At 38.5% G+C, this 12,287-nt stretch overlaps 1 non-coding gene across 1 annotated transcript; it reads left to right on the top strand.

Moving 5' to 3' along the window:
• Positions 1–395: 395 nt before the first annotated feature.
• On the top strand, positions 396–498 carry LOC122469681. The gene has a single exon (XR_006293576.1). It is a non-coding gene; the product is annotated as a U6 spliceosomal RNA (small nuclear RNA).
• Positions 499–12,287: the final 11,789 nt, after the last annotated feature.

Raw genomic sequence — 12,287 nt, 5'->3', positions numbered from 1 at the left:
AACAGGAATTTGGAAGAGTCGATTCTAACCCTCATGGATAACTTTGAGGGGTTCAAGACTTCAGTGGAAAGAGTAACTGCAGATGTAATCTCGTGATACAACGTTAACAAGTGAGGAGTTGTTGCTTGTGGAGGAGCAAAGAAAGTGGTTTCTTGAGGTAGAATCTTCTGTTGAAGATACTGTGAAGATTGTGGAAACAACAACAACCAAGGATTTAGAACTTAGTTGATAAAACAGCAGCAGGGTTTGAGAGAACTCTAATTTTGAAAGAAGTTCTGTGAGTAAAATGCAACCAGGCAGCATTGAATGTTATGGAGAAATCGTTGGAGAGGAAGGGTCAACCAAGTGGCAAACTTCATTATTGTATTATTTTAAGAAATTGCCACAGCCATTGCTTGCTCTGGCAGCACATATACTAAAATTGGAAAGATACAGAGAAGATCAGCATGGCCCCTGCATAAGGACAACACGCACATTTGTGAAGCGTTCCATATTTTTAAGTAGTTTTTGAAAATTAAAAAAAAAAGAAATTGCCACAGCCACCCCATCCTTCAGCAACCTGAACAGTCAGCAGTCAGCAGTCACCAACATGGAGGAAAGACCCTCCACCAGCAAAAAGATTAAAACTCACTGAAAGCTCAGATGATGGTTAGCATTTTTTAGCAAGAAAGTATTTCTTATGTACTTAATTTTTTAAGAAATTATTTATAAATTAAGGTATGTACATTGTTTTTTTAAGCATAATGCTATTGCATACTTAGTAGACTACAGTGTAGTATAAACCTAACTTTTACTGAAAAACCAAAATATTCATTTGACTCACTTTGTTGTGATATTTGCTTTATTGCAGTGGTCTGGAACTGAACCTACATTATCTCTGAGGTATGCCATAAAGTCTTTTCCAAGCATGAAAAAATAACCTAAAGGCATTTTTAAAAGAGTGATTTTCACTACATAAAAATCTAAAACACACCATAAACAAAGTCAAAGACCAATGACAATGGGAAAAATATTTAAATCACATATGGAAAATAAAGGGCTGATATTTATAATATCCAAAGAAATTTTACAAGTCTATAAAAAGATAACTGAACAGAAGTTTAAAGAGACATGAATTGTGTATTTATAAGAGAAAAATTATGAATGCAAATAAAAATACACTTCAATAATTAAAGAAATGTAAATGAAAGCATTTTTTTTGGCCTATCTCATTGGAAAATGTATTTTTTTAATTGACAAAATGTCCAGTAAGTTTTGTTGTAAATGGAGTATAAATTAGTGTATAATTTTAGAAATAAATTGGCAACATTTATTTAAAATGGGAATGTGGCTTCTTTGTGATTCAGAAATTGTATGTTTATAAAATTACAGGTTTACTCCAATAACTGCAAATGTGTATGTACAAGGTCATTCACTGCAGCACTGTTAATTAAATGAAACACTGGCAACAATCAATAAGGTTAAATAGATTATAGTACATGCATATGATAGGATAGAGTAACAATTGCTCTGAACTGATGAGGTCTGCAATGGGTAGTTGCTTAATTGAAAACTTTAAAATGGGGAATCATAAAAAATGAGTCATATTTACTTTCAACATAAAATTTTCACCTAAACTCTCTAAATGTAAAATCATTCATCAGTCCTTTTTAAAAAAAATATTTATATTTTAATTTACATCCAAGTTAGTCAGCATATAGTGCAATAATGATTTCAAGAATAGATTCCAGTGATTCATCCCCTATGTATAACACCCAGTGCTCATCCCAACAAAGTGTCTTCTTTAATGCCCTTTACCCATTTAGCCCATCCCTCCCACCCTCTTTTTGATTGCCAAGTAATACTCCATTGTATATATATACCACATCTTTTTTATCCGTTCATCGACATTTGGGCTCTTACCATACTTTGGCTATTGCCAATAGCACTGCTATAAATATTGGGGTGCATGTGCCCCTTCGAAACAGCCTCCCTTTATCCCTTGGATAAATACCTAGTAGTGCAATTGCTGGGTCGTAGGGTAGTTCTATTTTTACTTTTTTGAGGAACCTCCATACAGTTTTCTACAGCAGATGCACCAGTTTGATTCCCATTAGCAGTGCAAAAGAGATCCTCTTTCTCTGCATCCTCGCCAACATCTGTTGTTGCCTGAGTTGTTAATGTTACCCATTCTGACAGATGTGAGGTGGTATCTCATGGAGGTTTTGATTTGTATTTCCCTGATGATGAGTGGTGCTGAGCATTTTTTCATGTGTCTGTTAGCCATATGGATGTCTTTTTTGGAAAAGTGTCTATTCATGTCTTTTGCCCATTTCTTCACTGGATTATTTGTTTTTCCGGGTGTTGAGCTTGATAAGTTCTTCATAGATTTTGGATACTAGCCCTTTATCTGATATGCCATTTGCAAATATCTTCTCCTATTCTGTTGGTTGCCTCTTAGTTTTGCTGATTGTTTCCTTTGCTGTGCAGAAGCTTTTTATCTTGATGAGGGCCCAATAGTTCATTTTTGCTTTTGTTTCCCTTGCCTCCGGAGACTATTGAGTAAGAAGTATTGATCAATCTTTTGATGTTAAGAGAAGGTCTTTTCTTTGAGTAAGGGTTTGCTGACTAGAGTTCCACTCACCTTTCCTGCATAAGACCTATGATGTCTCTGCTCATCTTCCCAATCTTGTGTCCTACCTTTTTCCACCTTACTCACATTGGCCTCCTCTAAGTTGCTCCAGTTGCTAAATTCCCACTAAGTGGTCTCTGCAGTAGTTATTTTCTCCTTTCCTTTTTCTGCCTCTTTGCACGATTGTCTCTTTCCCATGCTTTAAATGTCATTCTAAATGTCTTTTTAGAGTCCCCTTCTTTGATGACCTCAGTGTATCACTAGGGATAATTTTTCTTGCAGTAATTCTAGCTTAATTGACTTATATTATAAAAATGTAATTTATTGTCTCATCTATCTATCTATCTATCTATCTACCTACCTACCTACCTACCTATCTATCTATCTATCTATCACCAGTCATAGATCTGGCCTAAGAATACACCATAGCCATAGTTTAAACTAAATGACCAAGATTTGTCTTCTATTTTTCACCCTGCTTCCTTAGTGTTGGCTTGATTCTTCTCTTCTTTCCAATGGCTGTCAACAACTCATGTAACATCTGGGTACTAAGATAAACACAACTTGACTCTGATGGTCCTTATATGGGTCTTGTGCTCGTTTATCTTAGGCCATTTTTCCAAAAGCAGAGTCTGATGCATGTGTAAGTGCTCTATAAGAAATACCTATAAAGTGTCAAGTATCTTCTGACCACATAAGAAACTAGCAACCACTAATAAAGGAAATTCACAAATATGTGGAAATTAAAGAGCATACTCCTGAACAACCAATGTATCAAAGAAGCCATCAAATGGGAAATAAAAAAATCTTGAAATAAAGGAAAATGGAAATACAACATACCAAAACTTGAGGGAAGCAGTAAAAGCATTTCTAAGAGGTAAGTTTATAGTGATAAACACCAAATTAAGAAAAAAGAAAGATCTTAAATAACTTCAGGGAACTAGGGGGAAGAAAAGAACAAACTAAGCCTTAAGTTAGCAGCAGAAATAACAAAGATCCGATTAGAAATGAAATAGAGACTAGAAAAACAATACAAAAGAAACAAAACAATAGAAAACAATAGAAAAGAACAAAACTAAGAGTTGTTTTTCTTGAAAAGAGGAACAAAGTTGACAAATCTTTAGCTAGACTAAACAAAAAAGAGAGAGAAAACTTAAATCAGAAAAAAAAGCAGAAACATTACAGTTTTTGCTACAGAAATGCAAAGGATTGTTAGAGATTACTGCAAGCATTATACACCAACAAAGCCATAAGATAACCTAGAGGAAATGGATACATTCCTAGAAATAGACAACCTATTAAGACTGAATCATGAAGAAGTAGAAAATCTGAACAGATTAGTAATGGGTTAGGAGAGTGAATCAGTAATCAAAAATCTCCCAACGAAGAAAAACTCAAGACCACAGGGGCTTACTGGTGAATTCTATCAAACATTAAAAAAAAAAAAAATTAATACCAGTCTTTTTCAAACTTCTCCAAAAAAAAAAAAAAAAAAAAACTGAAGAGAACGGAATATTTCCAAACATTTCACAAGCCAGCTTTACTAGGATAGACAGACAAAGACATGACAAGAAAACTATAGGCCAATATACCTGATTAGCATAGATGTAAAAATCCTCATCAAAATACTAGCAAACCAAATCAACAACACATTAAAAGAATCACATGCCAGAGTTGCGGCAAGATGGCGGCTTAGGAGGACGCTGGGCTCACCGCACGTCCTGCTGATCACTTAGATTCCATCTACACCTGCCTAAATAACCCAGAAAACCGCCAGAGGATTAGCAGAACAGAGTCGCCGGAGCCAAACGCAGACGAGAGGCCCACGGAAGAGGGTAGGAAGGGCGGCGAGGCGGTGCGCGCTCCACGGACTGGCGGGAGGGAGCCGGGGCGGAGGGGCGGCTCGCCGGCCAAGCAGAGCCCCCGAGTCGGGCTTGCAAAAGCGGAGGGGCCGGGCGGACTGTGTTCCGACAGCAAGCGCGACTTAGCGTCTGGGAGGTCAGAAATTAACAGCTCTGCTCGGAAAGCGGGAAGGCTGGAGGACAAAGGGAGGGAGAGCTGCTGAGCCCCCTGACAACAGAGCTCAGTTTGGTGGGGAACAAAGGCGCTCGCCAGCGCCATTTCCCCCGCCCATCCCCCAGCCGAAATCCCAAAGGGAACCGGTTCCTGCCAGGGAACTTGCTCGCTCCGCCAAACACCCAACTGCGCTTCTGCGGAGCCAAACCTCCGGCAGCGGCAGCGGATCTGACTCCCTCCCGCTGCCACAGGGCCCCTCCTGAAGTGGATCACCTAAGGAGAAGCGATCTAAGCCTGCCCCTCCTGCCCCCGAGCACCTTGCCTACCCACCCCAGCTAATACGCCAGATCCCCAGCATCACAAGCCTGGCAGGGTGCAAGTAGCCCAGACGAGCCACACCACCCCACAGTGAATCCCGCCCCTAGGAGAGGGGAAGAGAAGGCACACACCAGTCTGACTGTGGCCCCAGCGGTGGGCTGGGGGCAGACATCAGGTCTGACTGCGGCCCCGCCCACCAACTCCAGGTATACACCACAGCACAGGGGAAGTGCCCTGCAGGTCCTCACCACGCCAGGGACTATCCAAAATGACCAAGCGGAAGAACTCCCCTCAGAAGAATCTCCAGGAAATAACAACAGCTAATGAGCTGATCAAAAAGGATTTAAATAATATAACAGAAAGTGAATTTAGAATAATAGTCATAAAATTAATCGCTGGGCTTGAAAACAGTATACAGGACAGCAGAGAATCTCTTGCTACAGAGATCAAGGGACTAAGGAACAGTCACGAGGAGCTGAAAAACGCTTTAAACGAAATGCATAACAAAATGGAAACCACCACAGCTCGGCTTGAAGAGGCAGAGGAGAGAATAGGTGAACTAGAAGATAAAGTGATGGAAAAAGAGGAAGCTGAGAAAAAGAGAGATAAAAAAATCCAGGAGTATGAGGGGAAAATTAGAGAATTAAGTGATACACAAAAAAGAAATAATATACGCATAATTGGTATCCCAGAGGAGGAAGAGAGAGGGAAAGGTGCTGAAGGGGTACTTGAAGAAATAATAGCTGAGAACTTCCCTGAACTGGGGAAGGAAAAAGGCATTGAAATCCAAGAGGCACAGAGAACTCCCTTCAGACGTAACTTGAATCGATCTTCTGCACGACATATCATAGTGAAACTGGCAAAATACAAGGATAAAGAGAAAATTCTGAAAGCAGCAAGGGGTAAACGTGCCCTCACATATAAAGGGAGACCTATAAGACTCGTGACTGATCTCTCTTTTGAAACTTGGCAGGCCAGAAAGAATTGGCAAGAGATTTTCAGGGTGCTAGACAGGAAAAATATGCAGCCGAGAATCCTTTATCCAGCAAGTCTGTCATTTAGAATAGAAGGAGAGATAAAGGTCTTCCCAAACAAACAAAAACTGAAGGAATTTGTCACCACTAAACCAGCCCTACAAGAGATCCTAAGGGGGACCCTGTGAGACAAAGTCCCAGAGACATCACTATAAGCATAAAACATACAGACATCACAATGACTCTAAACCCGTATCTTTCTATAATAACACTGAATGTAAATGGATTAAATGCGCCAACCAAAAGACATAGGGTATCAGAATGGATAAAAAAACAAGACCCATCTATTTGCTGTCTACAAGAGACTCATTTTAGACCTGAGGACACCTTTAGATTGAGAGTGAGGGGATGGAGAACTATTTATCATGCGACTGGAAGCCAAAAGAAAGCTGGAGTAGCCATACTTATATCAGACAAACTAGACTTTAAATTAAAGGCTGTAACAAGAGATGAAGAAGGACATTATATAATAGTTACAGGGTCTATCCATCAGGAAGAGCTAACAATTATCAATGTCTATGCACCGAATACCGGAGCCCCCAAATATATAAAACAATTACTCATAAACATAAGCAACCTTATTGATAAGAATGTGGTAATTGCAGGGGACTTTAATACACCACTTACAGAAATGGATAGATCATCTAGACACACGGTCAATAAAGAAACAAGGGCCCTGAATGAGACATTGGATGAGATGGACTTGACAGATATATTTAGAACTCTGCATCCCAAAGCAACAGAATATACTTTCTTCTCGAGTGCACATGGAACATTCTCCAAGATAGATCATATACTGGGTCACAAAACAGCCCTTCATAAGTTTACAAGAATTGAAATTATACCATGCTTACTTTCAGACCACAATGCCATGAAGCTTGAAATCAACCACAGGAAAAAGTCTGGAAAACCTCCAAAAGCATGGAGGTTAAAGAACACCCTACTAACGAATGAGTGGGTCAACCAGGCAATTAGAGAAGAAATTAAAAAATATATGGAAACAAACGAAAATGAAAATACAACAATCCAAACGCTTTGGGACGCAGCAAAGGCAGTCCTGAGAGGAAAATACATTGCAATCCAGGCCTATCTCAAGAAACAAGAAAAATCCCAAATACAAAATCTAACAGCACACCTAAAGGAACTAGAAGCAGAACAGCAAAGGCAGCCTAAGCCCAGCAGAAGAAGAGAAATAATAAAGATCAGAGCAGAAATAAACAATATAGAAACTAAAAAAACTGTAGAGCAGATCAACGAAACCAAGAGTTGGTTTTTTGAAAAAATAAACAAAATTGACAAACCTCTAGCCAGGCTTCTCAAAAAGAAAAGGGAGATGACCCAAATAGATAAAATCATGAATGAAAATGGAATGATTACAACCAATCCCTCAGAGATACAAACAATTATCAGGGAATACTATGAAAACTTATATGCCAACAAATTGGACAACCTGGAAGAAATGGACGAATTCCTGACCACCCACACGCTTCCAAAACTCAATCAGGAGGAAATAGAAAGCTTGAACAGACCCATAACCAGCAAAGAAATTGAATCGGTTATCAAAAATCTCCCAACAAATAAGAGTCCAGGACCAGATGGCTTCCCAGGGGAGTTCTACCAGACGTTTAAAGCAGAGATCATACCTATCCTTCTCAAGCTATTCCAAGAAATAGAAAGGGAAGGAAAACTTCCAGACTCATTCTATGAAGCCAGTATTACTTTGATTCCTAAACCAGACAGAGACCCAGTAAAAAAAGAGAACTACAGGCCAATATCCCTGATGAATATGGATGCAAAAATTCTCAATAAGATACTAGCAAATCGAATTCAACGGCATATAAAAAGAATTATTCACCATGATCAAGTGGGATTCATTCCTGGGATGCAGGGCTGGTTCAACATTCGCAAATCAATCAACGTGATACATCACATTAACAAAAAAAGAGAGAAGAACCATATGATCCTGTCAATCGATGCAGAAAAGGCCTTCGACAAAATCCAGCACCCTTTCTTAATAAAAACCCTTGAGAAAGTCGGGATAGAAGGAACATACTTAAAGATCATAAAAGCCATTTATGAAAAGCCCACAGCTAACATCATCCTCAACGGGGAAAAACTGAAAGCTTTTTCCCTGAGATCAGGAACACGACAAGGATGCCCACTCTCACCGCTGCTGTTTAACATAGTGCTGGAAGTGCTAGCATCAGCAATCAGACAACAAAAGGAAATCAAAGGCATCAAAATTGGCAAAGATGAAGTCAAGCTTTCGCTTTTTGCAGATGACATGATATTATACATGGAAAATCCGATAGACTCCACCAAAAGTCTGCTAGAACTGATACAGGAATTCAGCAAAGTTGCAGGATACAAAATCAATGTACAGAAATCAGTCGCATTCTTATACACTAACAATGAAGCAACAGAAAGACAAATAAAGAAACTGATCCCATTCACAATTGCACCAAGAAGCATAAAATACCTAGGAATAAATCTAACCAAAGATGTAAAGGATCTGTATGCTGAAAACTATAGAAAGCTTCTGAAGGAAATTGAAGAAGATTTAAAGAAATGGAAAGACATTCCCTGCTCATGGATTGGAAAAATAAATATTGTCAAAATGTCAATACTACCCAAAGCTATCTACACATTCAATGCAATCCCAATCAAAATTGCACCAGCATTCTTCTCGAAACTAGAACAAGCAATCCTAAAATTCATATGGAACCACAAAAGGCCCCGAATAGCCAAAGGAATTTTGAAGAAGAAGACCAAAGCAGGAGGCATCACAATCCCAGACTTTAGCCTCTACTACAAAGCTGTCATCATCAAGACAGCATGGTATTGGCACCAAAACAGACACATAGACCAATGGAATAGAATAGAAACCCCAGAACTAGACCCACAAACGTATGGCCAACTCATCTTTGACAAAGCAGGAAAGAACATCCAATGGAAAAAAGACAGCCTCTTTAACAAATGGTGCTGGGAGAACTGGACAGCAACATGCAGAAGGTTGAAACTAGACCACTTTCTCACACCATTCACAAAAATAAACTCAAAATGGATAAAGGACCTCAATGTGAGACAGGAAACCATCAAAACCTTAGAGGAGAAAGCAGGAAAAGACCTCTCTGACCTCAGCCGTAGCAATCTCTTCCTCGACACATCCCCAAAGGCAAGGGAATTAAAAGCAAAAGTGAATTACTGGGACCTTATGAAGATAAAAAGCTTCTGCACAGCAAAGGAAACAACCAACAAAACTAAAAGGCAACCAACAGAATGGGAAAAGATATTCGCAAATGACATATCGGACAAAGGGCTAGTATCCAAAATCTATAAAGAGCTCACCAAACTCCACACCCGAAAAACAAATAACCCAGTGAAGAAATGGGCAGAAAACATGAATAGACACTTCTCTAAAGAAGACATCCGGATGGCCAACAGGCACATGAAAAGATGTTCAGCGTCGCTCCTTATCAGGGAAATACAAATCAAAACCACACTCAGGTATCACCTCACGCCAGTCAGAGTGGCCAAAATGAACAAATCAGGAGACTATAGATGCTGGAGAGGATGTGGAGAAACGGGAACCCTCTTGCACTGTTGGTGGGAATGCAAATTGGTGCAGCCGCTCTGGAAAGCAGTGTGGAGGTTCCTCAGAAAATTAAAAATAGACCTACCCTATGACCCAGCAATAGCACTGCTAGGAATTTATCCAAGGGATACAGGAGCACTGATGCATAGGGCCACTTGTACACCAATGTTCATAGCAGCACTCTCAACAATAGCCAAATTATGGAAAGAGCCTAAATGTCCATCAACTGATGAATGGATAAAGAAATTGTGGTTTATATACACAATGGAATATTACATGGCAATGAGAAAAAATGAAATATGGCCTTTTGTAGCAACGTGGATGGAACTGGAGAGTGTGATGCTAAGTGAAATAAGCCATACAGAGAAAGACAGATACCATATGGTCTCACTCTTATGTGGATCCTGAGAAACTTAACAGGAACCCATGGGGGAGGGGAAGGAAAAAAAAAAAAAAGAGGTTAGAATGGGAGAGAGCCAAAGCATAAGAGACTGTTAAAAACTGAGAACAAACTGAGGGTTGATGGGGGGTGGGAGGGAGGAGAGGGTGGGTGATGGGTATTGAGGAGGGCACCTTTTGGGATGAGCACTGGGTGTTGTATGGAAACCAATTTGTCAATAAATTTCAGAAAAAAAAAAAAAAAAAAAACATTTAAAAAATAAAAAAAAAAAAAAAAAAAAAAAAAAAAAGAATCACATGCCCTGATAAGTAGGATTTATCTCTGGGATGCAAGGATGGTTCAACATATGCAAATCAATAAATGTGATATTAACGTAAAGGATAAAAATGATATGATCATCTCAATAGATGGAGGAAAAAGCATTTGACAAAATTGAGCATCCTTCCATGATAAAAGCTGTCAATGTATTAGGTGTAAGGTAATGTATCTAAACATAATAAAGGCCATATATGACAAGCCAACAGCTAATGTATTCAACAGTGAAAAGCTGGAAGCTTTCTAAAATCAGAAACAAGACAAGGATGCCCACTCTTGCCACTTGTATTTAAAATAGTATTCAAAGTCTTAGAGCAGTTAGGAAAAAAAAGAAAAAGAAAGAAAGAGCATCCAATCAGAAAGGAAGAAGTAAAATTGCCACTGTTTGCAGGTGACATAATCTTGTATATAGAAGACTCTAGAGACTCCATCAAAAAACTGTTAAAACTAATAAATTCAGTAAAGCTGCAAGATATAAAAACATAGAAAAATCAGTTACATTCTATACAGCAACCATAAACTATCTTAAAAATACATTAAGAAGACAATCCCATTTATAATAACATCAAAAAGAATAACATACTTAGGAATAAGTTTAACCAAGAAGGTGAAGGATCTGTACACTGAAAACTATAAAACACTGATGAAAGAAATCAAAGAAGACACAATGAACGGGAAGTTATCCCATTTTCATGCATTGCAAGTATCAATTTTGTTAAAATGTTCATACAACCCAAGTGGTCTACAGATTCAATGTAATTCCTACCAAAATTTTAATGGCATTTTTTCACAAAAATATGAGAAACAATTGTAAAATTTATATGAAGCCATAAAAAAAAATCCAAATAGTTAAAGCAATCTTGGGCAAGAAAAACAAAGCTAGAGGCATCATACTTCCTGAGTTCAAATTATGTTACAAATTGTAGTTATCAAAACAGCATGGTATGGGGCATCTGGGTGGCTTAGTTAAGTGTCTGACTTGGGCTCATGTCATGATCTTATGGCTTGTGAGTTAGAGCCTCGTGTCAGGCTCTGTGCTGACAGCGCTGAGCCTGGTGCCTGCTTCAGATTCTGTGTCTCTGTCTCTATCTGCCCCTCCCCTGCTTGTATGTTCTCTCTCTCTCTCTCTCTCTCTCTAAAAAATAAGTAAACACTAAAAACAATTTAAAAAAATTAAAAAGATTCCAGCATGGTACAGGCATAAAAACAGATACATAGATTAATTGAAGAGAATCAAGAGCCCAGAAATAAACCCACTCATACACAGTCAACTAATCTTCAACAAAGGTGCTAAGAATACACAATAGGGAGAGGATAGTCTCTACAGTTAATTGTGTCAGGAAGACTGAATACACACATGCAAAAGAATGAAACTGGACCATTTTCTAACACCATACACAAAAATTAATTCAAATGGATTAAAAACATCAATGTGAGATCTAGAAGTATAAAACTCCTAGAAGAGAACATGGGAGGAAACCCCTTAGCATTTATTTTGGCAATGATTTTTTTTCGATTTGACACCAAAAGCACAGGCAACTAAAGCAAAAATAAACAAGTGGGACTACATCAAACTAAAAAGTTTCTGCACAGCAAGGGAAACAATCAATGAAATGAAAAGGCAACTTACAGAATTGGGGGAAATATTTGCAAATCATGCATCTGCTAAGAGGTTAATATCCAAAATATGTAAGGAATTCAAACAACTCAGCAGGAAACAACAACAACAACAACAACAAAACAAATAACCTGACTAAAAACTGGTCAAAGGACCTGAACAGGCATTTTTCCAAAAGACATACAAACGGACAACAGGTACGTGAAAAGAAGCTCAACATCACTAATCATCATGGAAATACAAATCAAAACCACAATGAGATATCATGTTGCACCTATTAGGATGGCTATTATAAAAGTAAAAAGATAAATGGTGTTGAGCATGTGGAGAAAAGAGAACACTTAAACATAGTTGGTGAGAGTGTAAATTTATATAGTCAT

Source organism: Prionailurus bengalensis, chromosome B3 (assembly GCF_016509475.1).
Source record: "Prionailurus bengalensis isolate Pbe53 chromosome B3, Fcat_Pben_1.1_paternal_pri, whole genome shotgun sequence".
In the NCBI taxonomy this organism is placed as follows: Eukaryota; Metazoa; Chordata; class Mammalia; order Carnivora; family Felidae; genus Prionailurus; species Prionailurus bengalensis.
The sequence above is the reverse complement of the archived record's forward strand: the minus strand, read 5'-3'. Positions and strand labels throughout refer to the sequence as shown.